General features: G+C 36.2%; 1 protein-coding gene across 1 annotated transcript in view; it reads left to right on the forward strand.

Moving 5' to 3' along the window:
- The window catches only part of LOC137257771 (protein disulfide-isomerase TMX3-like), a 115,304-nt gene that overhangs the window by 89,334 nt on the left and 4,948 nt on the right, over positions 1–21,022 (forward strand). The gene's annotated exons all lie outside the window — the stretch shown is intronic.

The following is a 21,022-nucleotide window of genomic DNA, read 5'->3' on the forward strand; positions in this document are numbered from 1 at the left end:
ATCTTCCTTGCTGTAACTGGCGTTTGATGGTGTAAACCTACACGTGTTATTTGTCATCATTGTCTGGATGGTCAATTAATGAATTTATAACAGGTATAATTAGTAGTAACACCACTCAGGTTACTCAACAAAGGTTCCCATTTGGCATTTCTCCTGTCTGGAGTAAATACTCAACATTATAAATTAAGGTCTGTAATAGCAAATGTATTGTATGTTATGTAATATGTGCATGTAAGTGATGCAAGAGGGTTTATCAGCTGAGTTACAAAAATAAACATCGATCAAAGGATTAACCGATAACACACTGATTGATTAATTACTGTTATCTTCTAGCGGATTTGTCAAAAGGCAGTATGTTTAGATGACTACACCCTGTCGTAAAGGGCGAGTGTAAAAACAACATCCTCCCTTCAAAGAATAACCACCCTTGCGTTGATTGATTGATTGCTCATTATTGGTTTATTAAATTACTTAGAATAGCGGACATCATACAATTAGTTGCCAGGTGTGCTATCTTGGGTGACCAATGAGAGGGCTATCAGGTTTTCACCAACGAAAGACGTGAAACGATGTGTTACTTTTTCGTAAATTAGACAGTTGCAAGACACCCGACACAGAGAAGGATTATTTACCATCTGCAGATGAATGGAATACGATTTCTTTTATGTTGATATTGATGGATACATTCCTGAACAAGGTAGTAGCCTGACATCGTTGCTATAAAATTAGTCTGTTTTACATTCATTATTTGCATTTTGTTTTAATTTATTTGTTGTAGCATTCAGCAGAATCTATATGACGGAAAACACACACTAGATCGCGTATGTGTGTGAAATAGGATCCACATTGGCAATCTATACAATGTATAAATGTTGCTGTTATGTTGGAAATTTACTATGAGTATAAGCAGATCGTGTGTTCTTTCATTAATTTTCAAAATCATACAAATATGACAATAAACTAATTAGGGTTATGAGACAAAATATGGAGACGTACATTGGCTTCGATATTTTCCCGTCCTAATAGTTTTTTTTACCATTTCTACCACTGGCAGATGATTAACCTTCAAAGTGTTTCATTTGTTTTCATAATACATTTGTAATGAAGTAAAAATGACTTCACCTCAGTTGATCTGTCTATAATTAAACTATCATAAATTAAACTGCCGCATACGGACTGCGCGGCAGAGGTCACAAACCAGTCACGAATTCTGGGATATCATCCGGGTATTCACGGGAGAAAAACAATAACAAAAGTTTACACCAGTCCACGGAAATTGCTCCGCATCAGTGCCCCTTTAAAGACCAGCAACCAGTCATATGAATATGTCAGATATATTTCATGAAAATATTTAGAAGTTGACTGCAAATTTAGAGCTAAACTATTTTGTTCCCAGATCTTATCCCTGTAGATATTTATTGGGAAATGCACCAGGATATTTACCAATGGAAAATGAGAGAATATTCATGTATCATTTGCATTATTGAATAAGTTTGAACTAGCACTAACAGGATCAGGTGGTCTGAGGGTTGCTGACTTTGTTGTGGACACAACTCATCATATCCAGCGTAAAATTAAACTCACTCACTCACTCACTCACTCACTCACTCACTCACTCACTCACTCACTCACTCACTCACTCACTCACTCACTCACTCACTCACTCACTCACTCACTCACTCACTCTTTTAGCAATATTCAGCTACATTCAGCAGAGGACACCAGAAATGGGCTTCACACATTGAACCCATGTGGGGAATCAGGCCTGGATTTTTTTACATGCTCTCCCAAAAGCACTATTTTTTACATTGGGGAATCTTTTTCTTTGACACCTTTGATATGAACTGATTACACCCTATTTCAGATAGAGAAAAAACACAACTTTAATAAATTCATAGAAAGTGAAGAGGATCTGTTGTAAAGTGTTTTGCACACCTTTATGTTGTTTGTGTATGTTACCTGGCCATAGTAACATGGAGACGTAAACCCCGAAAACTACACGTCAAAGGGTATATCTACCTAGAAGATGTTTAATTAACAGTCAGTAGTTTGGGCCAGGTTCTCCTCATTTGAGTGTCAGGTATATTTGTTTAGAAGTAAATTTGTTTGCTTAACATCTGTCTGTTTCCAGCAATTACCCATCTAGTTACGGACTTTGTTTAACAACATATTGCCAGCCCTATCCGATAACACACTTACCTCACAGACCTCACCTGCTGTCACTGCCTTTCACCTGGACATAAGTAAATGCTGGTATTGGTGGCTTGTGGGTAGATGCTTGTAGGGGTGGGAGAGAATATCGGTTAACCGGTATATTGCAATTTGAACTTCACATTGCGATAAATTGCTGTACGCTTCACCAGTTCACCCAGTATGATCGGAAATTTTTGTGATGTTAATACTACTAATACTACTAGTAACATTTGTATTTCCTTCATGTTATTATACATTAACAGTTTTGAAAATGTTTAATGGCCATATAATCGCATTATGTGACTTTCAAACCATGTAAATAACAAAAAGGTACTGGCTCTTACTGTAAGGATAAACACACCTACACTGCTAATTAGGCTACAGATGCTTTTTCTCAAGTCCCAAACTTGGACAGGAGTCTCTTTGAAATTCTTCTGAAGTTTAGAAACAAATTGAACCTTATAGGAGTTTTGTGTCTGCTATTTTTGTTACATGAACCAAGGAGTCGGTGTATATGTGAAAGAATATGTACTGTGTTGACTGTGGGATACTTGTCTTCAAGTAATTGGAATAAGTTTTAGTTGTTTGACAAATAACAACATTTATTAACAACTATAAGTGATGTCCTAGCTTTGTTAAGAAGGAGAACAAAGAGAGGATAAATTTTGATTGCACACTTAAGAGTTTTGTTTCAGTAATTCTAAATTCTAAATTATACTCAATTCTTTGTGTAAGCATTGGTGCAGAAACAGAACTTCCCAAGGGAAACTTCACTTTCAAGTTTTTATATGTTAGAGCAAGGTATACTGAATAGGCGTGACGGTACTGTTCAGCATTATATGCTGAAAGTCTATTAGATGAAAAGATTTTTAAGTGAGTGTGCATGTAACACATGTATAACAAGTAAAGTTTCAGTTATTTTATGTATCATATCTGTTCTGGTTTTAAAAAGTATCAGGATATGTATCGTGTTGTATCTTGAAATCCATTGTTGTCATGATTAAGGTTACTTGCCAGTACATTCATGATACCACGCGGGTCATTATATTGGTATTGGGATATATTGTCTCACCACTATGGCCTTGATACACAGTTCTGATGACAGAGTATACCAGAAATGATGTAGACCTGCTGGAGAATGTCAGTAATATTGTATTCCTGATACAGAACTTTGAGCTTTTATATGTTACAGCCAGTGGCAACTACAGGTTACAGTGACAGGTCCACCTATACTGTCTGTTTCAATGAGATTTAATAAACTTGCATTATCATGCTTTCATGTAAAATACTTTGATTTCATTGGCTAATGATGCTTTAACAAGTTTCACTAGAAAAAATATTACCTGCTGCCACAGTAACCTCAAAATTTGCCACCGAGAAGCTCTATTGCTAACAATTGTATGACGTCATAATATGACGCATACAGTATAGGGAGTTTGAAACCATTCAGTTGGTTTTTGAGTTCAAAATGTACATATTTATTTTATGTACTTTCATTGATTTTATACATTGAATCGTTTGCAAACTCAACTTCAGTTTTTATTGCAGTTTTAAGCTTGTCAGAATGTGTTTTAAAAATCTGGTCCAGAGGGAGATGCCATTTTGTTTACATGTCATATAGTCAGAAGTGATCTTCAAAATGAAATAAAATAATATTTTATACATTTAACATGGCAGTAAGATAAATATGCTGTATGCCTCTATGGTCTGATGTACACCTTTTTGTAGGAGTGTCATCCCTTGACTACCAGCTCAGGTAACACTACTACAAAGAGCCGTAGGTCAGACCGTACTACTCTCGAGAGAAGCATACACATTGTAATGGAAGTATGTAAGTTTACCCTTCCCCTGCCTGTGACTGTTGGTTTCATGGGTAATGAAGCAGACAGTGTGCACCTTGCCATGCAAGCCTCATTGTCTTCTCCCTCACACTGACTCCATTGTGCAGGCAACTCACATTTGCTGTTTTTAAATGCTGATTGCTTCAATGTCTGACACTGAACATGTAATCCAGTATAGATCTAATGTAGACATGGTGGAGAGACAAGTTGTATATACTGGACAAAAATAGTTAGGGATATGTGCAAATTTTGAAATTTTGAATAATGATCTATTTACTCCTTGACACACTGATTAAATATCAATCATAAAAATACCTATATCCTTAACTTATTTTGTCCAGTATATTTGAATGCAGTTTGCAGTGCTTGGCAATTTTATTTAAATGTGACAGCTGGATGCAAGTAACTTTGCTACACATGAACACTTTAAGTTCCAGCCATATTTATGTGAGCAAGTTAAGAAATATATGACAAAATACTTTGTCTCTAGTTTTCTGAATACAGATCGACAACCTCTCAAAACACTGGACACAACTCATGTAGCCCCACTAAGTATCTCACAACTCACCTTTATCTAAGAGATAAGATTATGGATTAGACAATCATAATATTAATATCTGAAACCCCATGCTTCTTCTACTTGCTGTGCTCACTGAAGGTCAGACAAGATCTTTTTGAAGAAAAATCCAATTTTTCAATCCACACAAAAAGAATAAAGTCTGTTTAAACTGTTGATCGGTTTTAATTAACTGACGATATGTAAAAATATTCCATGGTAATGAATTAATGTAAAATGATTATAACACAGATTTCCATTTCAATTCCATCTATTAACAGCCCAGTTTTGTGTGTACTTCTGATCTTGCATGATTTACGATTTACGTGGTGAAACTACCACTGCAGAATCCAGGATGAGGATCTGGGATAAAGTCATCATCTGGTGTTTTATATATAAACATTTGCCGGTTTTATTTTCACTTTGTGTGTGTTTCATTTTGGAGGCCTAATTGGGATTATAATAATGTATTAGGTGACAAGGGGACATTTGTCTGACTCTGCCATGTGTGACTCTGGTGATGACGTCCTCTTAGTATATCAATCACTCTGGCAACACTTCGGCTGTAAAATGGTCACATGTAAAAGAATCTGGATTAGACTAACAAATGATCGATATTGTGAACACACACCAAGCTGCTGGGACAAGACTGCATATGCTGAACCAAGTCACTAAGATTGATAAATTGTTCCATTCATTGAAGTATAGACCTAGGTTAGATTTTCTCTTAAGCAATCTCAGCTTGTTATGTGACTAATGGAATTGGGTGGTTTGTGGCTCATTGCCTTGATCAATACATGTCATAGTGTATGTTTTGCATAGACTGATGCTCATGATATCAATCACATGATTGTTTCATCCAGACTTGATTATTTACAGACCACTGTCATAACACTGGGAAATTGCTGTGCTAAACAAGATATTGAAGCTACAGACCTGAAACAAAGTTATTTATTGTAACTGGTTCTTTCAATGAAGTACAATATGACATAAATGCTGAGTTTTGATTACTATCAACACGTTTGATTACTATCAACAACATATATATGCATGACAAGGAGCGTCCAATGGATATACCACTTCCTTAATATAATATGAGCTTACCAAGGTTCAACAGGTATATGCTTTGCTTTTTTTTCATAGAAATGACAACCTCTTTTATTTAGAAAAACAATGTATAAAAGAATACCTAGTTAAGACTATCGTCACAAAAAGATTAGACCCATTTGGCAATAGCTTTGCTGACGAAAATTCCATTTCAACGATGTTCAGCACATTGCCTACTTAATGTTATTTAACATCCATGTGGCATCAACATTGTTTGGTGTAAATACCATTGTAGCAATGCCAAAATGTAGAAAGAATATACATCTTTAGTTGTTTTGAAAGTTCCTGTTAAGTTAAAGTGCCAGTCATAGCAACACAGCACCTGTTTTCATGTGTTAAACTGCTCTGATTTATTCTTACATTTTTCTGACCAATTAAATGAAGTACTTAAACAAAAATATCAGGACAATTATTTAGGTAAAAATTTAGAAAACTGTTTATTTTCTTTTTTTAACTATTCCTCTCTTGACAGCTTGATGGATTGAGGCAAAATGTTTTGTGATGTTCCATACCATGAGAAAATTTGTTGAGGCATTAGATCTAAATTTTTACTTACAAAAAAGCCCTTGTTAAAATGAGTAGAGATTTAGAAACAGTCAGAAATGAGAATGTTGAGGAACAAGAATGTGTAACTGGTAATAGCGATATAGACTCTGATGTTTACTGGAAGCATCACAGAAAGACTGTAACAAAAATCACCAAACAACAGTCAACCTCTACAGGCTTGATGTTTTGAACCTTCTGTTGTCTGAAAGTAACACGTTTGGTCCTTGCAGATTCCTTGCATATTCACGAACAGGTAGTCAGGTTCGCTGACTTGTTTGGCACATGTCATTATCTTACCTTTATGTCACTTACAATCAAAACAATCACTAACAATCATAGGACATCATATGACGTCATAATACGATGCATGCAGTGTATGTAGTTCAAAAACCATTTGATTAGAAATTTTTGTGTTCACTATATACTCATTTGTTTTACCTGACTTTCACTGCTTTAAACTGTTTTATATGTTGAATCATAAATTGCATACTCAACTCAAAAACATAATTATTAACCATTCTGTTAGCAGTTTAACATATTTCTCTAATTCAAATAATTCAAGGATGGGCAGATGCCATTGAACAATGCTATGACGTCATGTTTCATCTATGACGGTGCATTTTGCATGACAGCATAACCAGTCTATGTTTGAAAGTAGATTTGAGTTTTTTTCCTCAATTTGAACTTTGGTAATGAACAGAATCTTATATTCGTGGCCTTATCATGCTATGTTTATGACACGCGTGCATAAATATCGGTATGTCTCCCACTATCGCTCAGGAAATGCCAACATTTAGGCACTCGTGTCGCAAACATAGTACCACAGTTAGGCACTCATACAATATCCTCTATATGTGTCTGCTAGTTTATTGAAGTATCATGCTTTTGCTTCCTGTTAGGAAGGTTCATGACTGTCTAAAAAACCCATTACAACAGACATTTCATGAAGGTAACATTGAAGCTAACTGCCAGAAGGTCAGTCTGCCCCAGTATCCAGTCTACTGTTAGATGAGATGTGTGTTTTTTGGATATTGTGAGGCTATGGGCATCTGTCCTACGTCTATCAGCAGCAAATATTTAAGCAATTTGAGCTGTGTTTGTTCAGTGATGTGATAAGGCTTGTTTCGTCTTGACTTTGGGTCAGAAGGAATCTGTTGTCTGTGCTTGAATTGGTTGACCATACTATTGTCTCCTTGCTTGATTGCCAAAGGTGTTTGGTCAGTACATGTGCTGACATGTTCCTGAATGGCAAAGTCATTATGAAGCCAAGTGGTTCTGTTGTAGCCTGCTCTGATTGGTAAGGTTTCAGAAACCTAAATAAGTCAGAAGGTTTGTGTCATTATAAACTGGCTGTGTTTATTGCCAGAATTAGTAAGTGTTCTTGAAGATATCAGTAGTTGGCTTAACTGTTGACATTATCAAGAATGCATAGATACAATCAGCAGCAGTAGACTTGCCTGCTGATCATCTATATCTTCTCAGTGATGCCAATGGTTGACCTACTTGCTGATAATGTATCAATAGGTTTTTGCAGATGTCAGTTGTTGACCTACTTGCTGATTGTGCGTATATGTTCTTGTTGTCAGTGGTTGACCTACTTGTTGATTGTGCTGCTTTTGTTGATGTCAATGGATGGATGACTTGATGATTGTGTCTATATGTTCTTAATGTCTATGATTGACCTACTTGCTAATTGTGTCTATATGTTGTTGATATCATTGTTTGAATGACTTGATGATTGCATCTATGTGTCCTTGGTAATGCCAATGGTTGACTGACTTGTTGATTGTTGCTATGTGTTCTTGCTCTTTGCCTTCAAATTGAAATTGGCAAATGTTAAAAGTATCCCATATATTCATTTCTTAAATTCTTTTCATGTGTGCTTTAGTGAAAATATATTAAAATACATTTCCGTCATTCGATAGATTCCTGCTGACTGACTAATAATAATTGCCAGGCACAGGTCATAAGAAAACTGATGTCATTTTTTATCAGTCTTCTGTGCATATTCTTACAGTATTTAATCTTAATTATTTTTTCGGCTCACTCTTCAGTGGTGTGCTGCAAATGATAATCTATACACATGTCTTCAGGCTTGAAAAAGAAACTGATTAACAATGCTGCACTGGAATTGTTTAAAGCCCCACATATTCAAACCTGATCTGAATTCTCTAATGGATTATTAACCTAAAAGAGTAAAAAAAAATCTGGTCATAAAACTGAACATAATACATCTAAGGTAGCCTGGTGGTAAAGTGTTTACTCGTCACACCGAAGACCCTGGTTTGATTCCCCATGTGGATAATCTAGTAGTTACCCATCATCCGGAAGACTTGGATTCCATTTGCTATTCAGTTAATCTTTAGTCAGCTGTCCAACTCATCAAAATGTGCAATATATAAAAATATCATTAACTAGTGTAGGCTTCTATAATATTTATATAAAACTATTCCATATCATTGTATGAAGTGCTTTGATCTAAATTTGGACTTAGCCTCCATAATTTAGCAATAGAAACTGGTAGGTATGAAACCATAAATCTTGTAAAATGAAAATGTCAAATGTGTAAAGGTGATATTGCAGATGAACGACACTCTATATGCAAATGTCCATCATATCATAACTATAGAGTAATGTATATAAAGCAATATTAAGTTTCTTAAGAAAGGAAGTAAACAGTAATTGTACATCATCCTCTACCTTTATCTGATTCTAGAACCAAATGTCACCATGTCAGCTAATCTGTACCAATAACAATAGTGATACCAATGTGCCAGCTAACTGCCTGCCTGCCTGCCTGACGGACTGTACCAATAACAATAGTGATAGCAATGTACCAGCTAACTGCCTGCCTGCCTGACGGACTGTACCAATAACAATAGTGATACCAATGTGCCAGCTAACTGCCTGCCTGCCTGCCTGACGGACTGTACCAATAACAATAGTGATAGCAATGTACCAGATAACTGCCTGCCTGCCTGACGGACTGTACCAATAACAATAGTGATAGCAATGTACCAGCTAACTGCCTGCCTGCCTGATGGACTGTACCAATAACAATAGTGATAGCAATGTGCCAGCTAACTGCCTGCCTGCCTGCCTGACGGACTGTACCAATAACAACAGTGATACCAATGTGCCAGATAACTGCCTGCCTGCCTGACGGACTGTACCAATAACAATAGTGATAGCAATGTACCAGCTAACTGCCTGCCTGCCAGACAGACTGTACCAATAACAATAGTGATAGCAATGTACCAGCTAACTGCCTGTCTGACTGACAGACTGATGGACTGATGGACAGATGGACTCACAATGATGAGAAGAAACATATTTGTCACAATTTCATCAAACTTTTACCGTGGATAATTATCCTTTATGGTATGTTTGTGTAGTGTTGACAAAAGCTAGGTCAGAATAACCAGAATTTACAAAGATCTTTTGTGTTTGCATCAACTTTCTTATCTTTTAATTAGGAACAGCTAAACCCATTACTCTTTTAGTCAGTTAGATTAGTTTGATAAGACATGTTTGACTTAGATGATAAGATACAGCAAGTAACATGAAACTATTATCTATTTCTTAGTTAAAATATATCTATAAACTGCACTGACATATGAGCAGGTTGCCAGTGTAGCTTAAATTAAAGGTTGTTGTATTTTGTGTGTTTAAGTGTTTCTTGTAAGATAAGGGATAAGTACTAGAATTTACTGTACTAAAGCACACTTATGTACAGGCACTTGAACTAAACTATACTTACATACTTGCACTTGAACTAAACTATACTTACATACTTGCACTTGAACTAAACTGTACTTACATACTTGCACTTGAAATAAACTATACTTACATACTTGCACTTGAACTAAACTATACTTACATACTTGCACTTGAACTAAACTATACTTACATACTTGCACTTGAACTAAACTATACTTACATACATGCACTTGAACTAAACTATACTTACATACATGCACTTGAACTAAACTATAATTACATACTTGCACTTGAACTAAACTATACTTACATACTTGCACTTGAACTAAACTATACTTACATACTTGCACTTGAACTAAACTATACTTACGTACCTGCACTTGAACTAAACTATAATTACATACTTGCACTTGAACTAAACTATACTTACATACATGCACTTGAACTAAACTATACTTACGTACTTGCACTTGAACTAAACTATACTTACATACTTGCACTTGAACTAAAATAGACTATTAGCACAGGACTTTGATTAAATCCGTGATCGTCTTATGATGAAGGTGACACATACTTGTATTTTGTATTTCGTTGTGCTAGTATTTAAATGTGTTCATAATTATATACTATTTGTTTTTATTATCTGTGTCACCTAAAGTATTGGTGTGCTATATTTTAATATAATGACTGAATAAAGGAAATGTTCACTTTTCAGTCATATTTTATTGTACCCTCATGGATATATCTATGTCTCGAATATATCGCTAAGTCAAATTTATTACTTGGTCCCAGGATTTGACACATCAGGATTTGACTGTATATATAATATTGATGGTAGCAAACAAACCCATTATAATTGAAAAGGAGCCCGAGGGAGACCAGTGATTCAGACCTGAGGAAATCCAGACTTGCTTCACTTAAGGCTTTAGCACTTCAGAGAAAGCTTGGCAGTAGGGAAAACAATGTGGTTCAGGGACTGTGAGACAGGCTAGAGTAATCCCAAATAGATCAGTACAAGTATAAAGTGTGCAAACCAGCTTCAATTATCCAGACACTAACTCTGTTGCTGCAAGATGTGGAGCAGCAGTGCTCAGTATTTGAATGGATCTGTGAAAACCAGAAATGACACTAGTAGCATAATCATACATTTTGTAAAAATCCAAATCAGTTTGTTACCTGATGTCTCACCACAGCATTCAGTCTGGTGATGACAGCCTTTAACCAACCAAGCCAAGTTGGCCAAAATATCCAGTGATGCGAAAGCACACTGATTTTGTTAAGATGTTAATTATAAGCACTTGCAGTGCAGAAGCATGGAAATTTTATTGCTTAGAAGTTTACAAAAATGTAGCATTTGCTTGTGGTTAGGAGTGAGTGAGTTCAGGTTTATGCTGTGGTTAGCAATATTCCAGCAGTATCAGAGGACATAAGCAATGGGTTTCACACATCATTGCCCATGTGGGAAACAGGACCTACGTCTTCAATGAACACTTTTGCCACTGGACTACCCCCCTACATCTTGGGGTTAAAAAATGATTGACTAGACTGATATTGATATCATGGTCAGACTTGACTTGGACATTTGTGTGTCTGTACCCAGATGATGAGAATGTTAGCCTTACGCCAGTGGTTTTGCTCGTATTATTTCCAGCCCGCCATCAAGAACTGGAAGACTGCTGACTACAGCAGTAAATAACAAACAAACAAAACTTGTTGCTTGTACAAGTCTGTCTAAAGCATAACTGCCCCATAGGGACAGTAATCTATAAAATGTGGTTTGTCTCAAATGGTGATTAGGTTACATGTGGCTCAGGAGAACATACTACTTGCAGGACACATATTACAATAATTGTTTCCACATAATACTGAACCTCTGACGATATTTTTCGACACATTTGTTTTGACAATGTTTTGTTTTGAACATATAATGTCAACTTTGGGAATTGTGTGTGTTGTTTGCACAGCTTGGATAGTTAAAATGTCCAGCTTCTCAACTACAACATGGCAAGTTGTGACATTGAGACTCCACAGAATGTGTACAGATGAGTAAACAATTAGCAGGGCTTACGAGAAACTAATGATTATGTTATCAAATCAAACACCAATGACTCCAGCTTATATGCACACTGTTATAAATGGCAAATGTTTTAAAAATAAGTGAAACTAGGCTTGAGTTTAAATATGAAGTTCACCTCCATTTGCCAATTAGTGAGGTATGCAAACTTTAATTGTTTGATTGGCAGTCCAGAAGTTGGAGAGTCAATTATGAAGGATACGATTTTATGGATAAAATTTCTTGTTTCTTGTGCAGAGCAACTTTTGGTCTAGATTCCTACACTGTTACCAAGGTTAGAGTGACTTACATTGTTGTCAAGCTTTAAGCAAAACTAAAAGTTTAAGAACCTGCACATAAACATTGCCCTAAGTCAGTGCAATAAACCAGAAGATGTCTGCTATAAAGTTGTATGTTTCATTATTACCCAAAACATTATTTGATTTTGTGGTCTTATATCTGCGATAAATTCGTCATTTCCCTGTGCTATGTTGACAGCATTTAAAAAAAAAATACCTATTATTATCATTAATATGTAATTTGATATAGTCACGATATGGCTGAAATACTACCAGTGAGACTTAGTCTTCACTCACGTCACCTCACCTCACCTCACCTCACCTCACCTCACCTCACCTCACCTCACCTCACCTCACCTCACCTCGCATCGCCACGCCACGCCACGCCATGCCACGCCACACCACGCCATGCCACCTCGCCTTACCTCACCTCACCTCACATTGCCACACCACGCCACCTCGCCACCACATTGATTCGCCTTGCCACACCACACCACACCTAGCCTTGCCACGCCACGCCACGCCTTGCCATGCCACGCCTTGCCTTGCCACGCCTTGCCACACCACGCCAGAGACAGAGATGACTGTACGACATGTGCTCATGGATCATTATTTAACAAATGATGACACCAGGTGTTTTATGAGTAGATTATCATATCCACTGCCCATTCATTGCATTGAATTCTGGGGACAATTCCTGTCCAGAATCATTTTACAAAATTCTACTTGCAGTCTTTTAAACAAAATGTCACAATTTTTAAATTCTCCATACATTCAACTGAATAGAAACTCAACATTTATTTTTTAATCCTACTTGTAGACAACTAAATAAACTATCAAAACTGCCGAATCAAGTCATTAAAAATGGGAAGAGTGAGGTTTTAAGAGTCTGTGTTTTGACCATTAGGTTGACAAGTATTAGGATTAACAAAATCCTTTTTCATGAGTGCCATGTTTCAACATTTTTACAGTTGTCAAACTATTGCCAAGGTACAAGGATCAGTATTAAAATGTCGCAACCCAAACTAAAAAAGCAGTTATTCATAAAATTGCTAGCATTGTACTGAAAGATGATATTGATTTTTGGATGGTATTTGATAAAGTGAAATGATAAAGTGGTCATACATGGATGTCAAGGATGAAGAAGATCCTCATACTACTGAAATATTATATAACTCCCTGTTTTTATTGATTATTGGCAATAACTAGTGAAACATACCAATAATAAATTCTTGGAACTATGGTATTTTTTCATTTATTTTTAATTTGTTATTGCATAAAACAAGGATGTTCTTTTCTCTTTCTTCAAGTTTATCATTATAGTCATTTATGATATGGTGTGCTACTTAAATGTTGAATCTGTCTGGGTTGGAAAATAGTATTACTGCCATTGTATAGAATATAATGGCTGGTTTGATAATTGGAAATGTTTCTATAGGCGACTGTTTAGATCTGGCAGGCTGTACCTATACCATTGTGAACGGGAATCTGAGTTCCTACAACCAGACTTGTCTCTTGTGTTCATGCCCAAAGTAGAAGGGATATTTACAGTAAACTGTATATATTTATTACTTAACAGGGCAAACATATCAGGGTTCATATTTTCTGTACGATGATCTAGGGCAAAGTATAACTTTGTCATGGTAACATGACGTCATGAACAATGCCATGATGTCATGGTTCTTCTTTTATGTTGCGTTCTACAAGCAGCGATGGCAGGTAGCCAGCCTATGTTTAAAGTAGATTTGGGTTTATTGTCCACAATTTAACACCTTGGTAAGAAATAGAATATTACATTTGTGCCCAGAAAATACTATGTTTACGATACTTGTGCCTAAATATCGGTATATCCCTTGCTCATGCTCGTGAAATACCAACTTTTGACACTCATGTTGTAGACATAGTATGACATGGGCATTCATTTAATATCCTCTACATCTGACGTGCTTAAAACAAACTGATGATTATAACAGACATTTCTTCAGACTCAGTCTCTTGCTGTGTGTCTTATATAAAATGCGAAAAGTAAACAACTCTAATTACAAACTAAAATTATTTGAAACAATTTTCTGTGGCTCACAATTTGACAAATTGCTGTTTAAATTGGCGATACTTCGCAGTGTTTGTGAAATATGCTTGTATGTGTATATGCGTATGAAAGTGCTTGGTTTATGATAAGTACTTCATGAATGTTCATTATAACTACTTCATGAAAACTGTTTATAAGTAGTTTATGAAAGTTCATTATAAGTAGTTCATGAAAGTTCATGGTCAATGTTTTTTAAAATTTAATTGTTAAGAAAAGAATTTAGTAGCCCTAAGAACTTTAAAATTCTTGAAAGAATGGAAAAATTATTTGTTCCTCATGTAAATAAAGTCTTAAGGATGGTGACATTAAGCCAGTTTGATGGTTAAAAACAACATGAGGTTCTTTGGTGCATTTGTTTTGTTCATCTGTGTGCTGAATGGCGGCACAAATGAGGCTGATCATTACACAGGGGACTTAAAAAAAATTGACCTGGAATTTGTCATTCTGCTGACTCTGCATCTTTGGCATCACTTTCATATTCATGGCTAGCCTTGACATGAGGCACCACTTATTTAATTTTTCGTTTACCGGATTCAACCAACCAGAGCTTTAAAATTCACAATCTGAAATAAAAGAAAAATAGTTTCATTTTCATTTTTTGTGCCCGTGCCACTTTTTGGCTGAAAAGTAGAACTATGAAAAAGCAAGCATAAGGTACATTTGAAATAGTCTAATATAATTTACTTTATACTGGACATAAAAGCGAAGAAAAACACATGTCCTTAATCAATAGAAATCACCACTTAAGGTAAAGTTCACTTTGTGTTTTGTGAGCATGTGTTTCTGAGGACTGTGTAGAGGGAAGATTCTTTGTTCTGACATATATTTTAATTACCTTCTTGCAGAAATTATTTTTTATCTTTTTTCATTATTAGTCCTAATTGGTGAGTTAAAAATCTGAAAAACATTGATGTGAATGTCTGCCTTTCTCAGCTGAGGCAAACACTGATTGAAAATTGTGAAACAGATCTCATCTGAATTAAAATTGCATCCATAGTCATGTGATGTTGTGAGTGATACGTTAGGTCATTTGCTTGCTTGATGAAGGATATGATGAAGGATACGTTAGGTCATTTGCTTGCTTGATGAAGGATATGATGAAGGATATGATGAAACCAGTGATGTTGTAGGTAGACACTGGGTTGAATATGATGGGTGTGATAATTCTTGGATTAACTCTTTACCTCCTCTCAGTTTCATCTGGAGATGATATCAAGGTATCAGATTTCAAATTGTTTCCAGGCAGTGCTGTGAAGTGACCAGCCCTTATGTTTCGAATTTTGATGAAACTTTGTGATATATTTTGTACATCATTAGTGTAGATAATACTGTTGATGTTATCTGGAGACATCACCAAGAGTACCATATTCTTCCACTTGTGAGAGTGACAGTTTGAAAGGCTGACTGTTTCCTTCTATGCTTTTTTGGTGTAGAAAGGCACAACAGCAGACCTACCCCCAAATATATCCCTCTGTGCAAAAAAAGCTGAAAATTCCACATTAATCATGGAAATAGCAACATAAACATGTTATTAAAGTTGCTGTTTTTTGCTGTTTCAGTAGCAAGGTATTATGTTTATGTTGCTATTTCCATGATTAATGATGGCTTCTCTGCACAGTTAAAAAGTTTTCTTTGGTAGGTCAGAACAGGTTTAATGGCAACCAACAGATGTTCAGTTTGCTTATAAAGGACAGAGTAGATCCTTAGTTTGACCCAAACTTAGCCACCAGTTATCAGTTTGTATCTATTTCAAGCTTCATCAGATTCCCTTGCTTACCAGTATCAAAAAGGCTGAAAAGTGGCTTGTAAACCTGTATATGAATGACTGAAGAGATGCATAGAAGAATAAGACACAGAGACTTCATATACTCTGCATAAGTCAGTGACTGTCCTTGTAGGTGGAGAAAGATTTCTTTGTTCATCAAATTCGGAATTTTTTTGATGAAGATGAAGGAAAATGGCATAATTAATTTAAGTAACATTTTGAAATAGTGAGTAAGTGAGTTAACTGAATTTTGCGCTGCTTTTAGCAGCATTCCTGCTATATGGCGAAAGTCTGTAAATAACTGAGTCTGAACCAGACAATCCAGTGATAAACAGCATGAGCATCGATCTGCACAGTGGGGAACCGATGACATGTGCCAACCATGTCAGCGTGCCTGACTGCCCGATCCTGTTAGTCACCTCTTATGGTAAGCATAGTCGCCTTACATGGCAAGCATGGGTTGCTGAAGGCCTATTCTACCCTGGGACCTTCAGGGGTCTTTTGATATAGAAACACACACCAGCTTCAGCAGCATGTGTCATTTCAGTGATATCATCATATTACATCATGCATCTCCCTCCATCCACTGCTTCATGTTCAGTGAACTAAACATCACATCAACAATGAAATCAGGCCTAAGAATCTGTGTGTAGTGGTTAGGGCAATTGTTTGGAGAGAGGAAGATCGTGGGTTAGGTGCCAGCTGTGCCATACCAAAAGATGTTAAAATATGGTACTTGTTGATCCCTGCCTGGTGCTCAGCATAAATGGAACAAGGAGTGGTGAGAATGGAGTCAGTTTGCTGTGTCTGGGGTTTTCATGCTTAACTGAGGCATGGTATCACAGTGACCTAGCACAACATAACCAGGTAAGTCTGGGCTGCCCGTACAAGCAGCCACACATACACACAGATGCACATCATCATATGAGTGAAAACTTTTTAAATTCTTAAACTGCATTTTACCTCCTGACTCTAATACTCAACAAAATCTGAACTGGTGTATTTATACAAGAATAACATAGTTATGTCAGTCATGTGGAAGATGAATTTAACTATCACCTTTTTTTATCTGATTTCTGATCAATTGGAGTTTTGACATGACTTACACAGATGTTTAAAAAATAAACATCTTTGCACCAGTCAGCACCAGTGTCAGAAATGACACCTATCAGTGAATACAAGGCCTTGAACTGTGACCACAATCTCTTTATTAACACTGTTCGTATGATAAAGCTGTGATATAAGCCAGTTATTCCCAAGGGTACATTACCATAATCTACCAGCTGGGAGAAGGGATTGGCAGTCATACAGTTCATCTACACATATCCATAAAGATAATCAGTCTCATGTGGTGTGGGTGTTGGGCGACATGGGGGAAATGGTTGTGGTTCTTGCAGTGTTAAGTGTTATTGACTACTCCTTGCATTGTTGAGGAGAGGGGATTTAAAAATAAATATGAAAATGTTTGATTTATGAGTTCTTGAATTTATGTAATGTGCAGAATATGCTGTGTGTATGAGTGATAAAAATTGTGAAATTAGATCTGCTGAGAAGATGTTTTACATTTCTTGAATTGTAATGCATGACTGATACATCAGGATAATGACATGCTAAAACAAGGAGTGAATTCAATGGGATGGATGGATGGATGGATGGATGGATTGGGAATTGAATTGAATTGTAGTGTATGTTAGATAAGGATAATTGGATGCGAGACAAAGGGACGAAGGAAAGGATGGATAGATGGAAGAATGATGACTTATAGTGGATTTTAGATTTGTCATTATCGTTGGATGCTGAAGGAAGGCATGAGGGATAGATAAATTTAGAAAAGGAGAGTTGATAGCAAAGAACTGTGGAAAAGTGGGATCCAGAGAGAAGATTCAGTGGGTGCAGGAGTATGTTACTCTGATTTGCCTGTAAGCTGATTAAATGACCATTGTAACTTTTCAGAAAATGGCTGAAAATGTACTGTGCAACCCCTCTTCCTAAACTGCGCAACCTTCTTTTTTCAAAAATCTTTTTCCATTCTTGTGGATAGTGGGTGCTCAATGAAATGCAGGACAGACTGAAAATTGATAATGAACAGATGGAAACAGAAGTTTTCAGGATGAGAGGATGGAAAAGTGGCATGGATCATCTATTGATCAATTTATTCATTCATAAGACTGTCACATTCCACAATAACGCATCTAAGGTTGTCACATTCCAGTACAAATATTCCTGAAATGTGAAATATTCCATTTGTGGTAAAGCAACAGTGTTTTTGCTGATAGCCAGAGGTGAACTAAGCGCATAGTACTTAGAAGAACATTTGTTTTTCATTGAAGGACAAATATCCTGATAGGATTACCCCATCACCTCATCATAATCCTTGCTGCTTCAGTTTCATTGAAGTCAGATGTAAACGTTTTACCACTGTCCAGTTTAATGTCGCTTTGTAGCGTATGGAGAGACATCAGTTTCGCTGAAGTCAGATGGAAACATATTGTACTGTCCAGTTTAATGTCACTTTGTAGCTTACAGAGAGAGGCAAGAGTTGTTTTAAACAATATTTCTTATTCAATAGAGCAATTACTAATAGTATATTACTGAAGTTGAGTAGATTGGCAAACAAGCCTGATGCTTTTATCAATGCCTTTCCACATATTGCAGAACATGCAATGAGTACATATTACAGTATATTATGACATTTATACACCACAAACATAAGACATGAATTCTAGAGCATGGAAAAGGCAGTTTCATTCATGACTGAAGTAAACACCATGATATTTTAAGATGTGATCGTGTAATTAGCTACCAGATTAGACAACAAATCATGGACTCGTGACTGAACTTAATTCAGACACGAGAGACACCTGTTACCTCACATTTAGTAGATACTGTAAATAATTATATTAACGCATCACGAAATTAATGCCAGTGGGAGGATCTAGTCTAAAATGCGTCACGAAGTTAGTACAGCTCAGGAATCTGTGTTGATGATAAAGTATGACACCCTGAAACCTTGATGTTGTCCATTTTCTTTTAACACCTCTTATTTACGAAATAACCAGATTTGAGATTGTTAAGCAAGGAAGAGATATGAGCTGACGTTTGGGTTATGTTGCCATGTTTGGTCATATGACTGCTTGCTACTGCTTGTCTTATGACAACATTTGTAAATCCAATCCAACTTGAAAGTCTTGAAAGGTGAGCAAAGATCACGAAATGATCCTGCGTGGTTGGAGAATGTCTGGTCTGTCTGATGTGTTTGAGTGACTTTAAATTATGACCAGTGAACTACATTCTCAATGTCCAATGTTTCAAAAGCTTTTGTTTCATTATGAAGGAACCATTAGCAAGGCCATGCGTAAAATTTCACGTATATGGATAGTATGGTCATAACAACACATTGGGTATAATAATTGTACAATAATAGCAGAAAATGAAAAAGACATGTTGGATAATGGCATGCCCTTAACTACTGATTGTAGTTTCAAACTGTTTTTTTTGCATATTTTGTTTCCTGAAGTGTGCGGTTTGTATTGCAGATTTTGTGTTTTGAGGGGTACCACAAAAGTGGAGCAAAATGGGGTTTATGAGGCTGGAACATATCAAAACCAATTTGCTTGAGGTTGACAGATATGTGTAGAAAAATTAAACACAAAAACAGCTCCATTTGTATCATTTCCTTGGTGATCAGACTCACAACTCTTTGGTGGTCCCAAATATATTGCATTATTATAGTTTATGTTTTCTTGGACTCTGATTTGGTGAATTGTGTGGTCATTGATGCATAGTACTTGACTTCCTTTATTCTGCTCATACGATGAAAATGTGCAGAGATTGACAAGCTGGATAATAGATATTAGATACTGCATGTAAGACAACTACATTTAAGATAAGTGCACCCTGGATTTACAGGAGTGGTTACAAGCAAATGTACGTGTTTGACTATATTTTACCAATATGCTTAATATTATTTGGAGAATGGTAACATCAGTGTTCACGAATAGTGTCTGACCCTCTGACAAATCCGGCAGATTTGCCAACAGTCAGACAGAAGTTCCCAACCTGTCTGACTGAATATAGCACAATAACTTTGTGTCAAGTTGTTATTTGTGGCATGTGACACTTGTTCACTGTTTATAAATTTATGTTTATGATGTTTGTCATTATATAATGTTAATAATTTCAATGCCAATAATGAGAAATGTTAAATCAGAAAAATGTGTTTTTAATTTTATTCTGTGGGTCCGGTGAATTTTCAGTGGGTCAGACAGACATCTGAAGCTTACAGGACCCAATGTCCTGTTACTATGAAACACCACAGTAACACAGTAACATGATAGTGAAGGTGTTCATAATTATTTTGGGGGAAGACATCAATTATCTGAGCAAGTTTGTGTCACTGGTTTGAATGGTTTTATCACAGATCTGGACTTTAAAGGAAAGTTGGGGTTCAGAAAAAAATATGTGAAGCTTGGCTAGACCAAAAAGTGGCTCAGTATGGATTCTAACTGCATGTGTTAAACACTGGGACTTGACTGATGGTGTGTTTGCCTTATAATATGGTCAGTAAATGTAGTTTTTGATGCACATTTAATAATTCTGTTGCAACATGCCTGTAAAAATCCAGGTGAAAATTGATTTTCAGCAACCCTTGCTTGATCTGAAAAGTAACTTATGTGATCAGATTGAAGACTGGTGCTCACTATGTTCCATCACTGGATTCTGTGGTTCAGATGTGATTATTTACACTGCACAAATGTTGCAGGTTGTAGTATTAATAAGCAGACAAACAAATATACAAAGTAACAGGATTAGTTATAATGTAGTAATGTCACTGATGAAATACAAGGGGAAGT

This window comes from Haliotis asinina, chromosome 12 (genome assembly GCF_037392515.1).
Source record: "Haliotis asinina isolate JCU_RB_2024 chromosome 12, JCU_Hal_asi_v2, whole genome shotgun sequence".
Classification (NCBI taxonomy): domain Eukaryota; kingdom Metazoa; phylum Mollusca; class Gastropoda; order Lepetellida; family Haliotidae; genus Haliotis; species Haliotis asinina.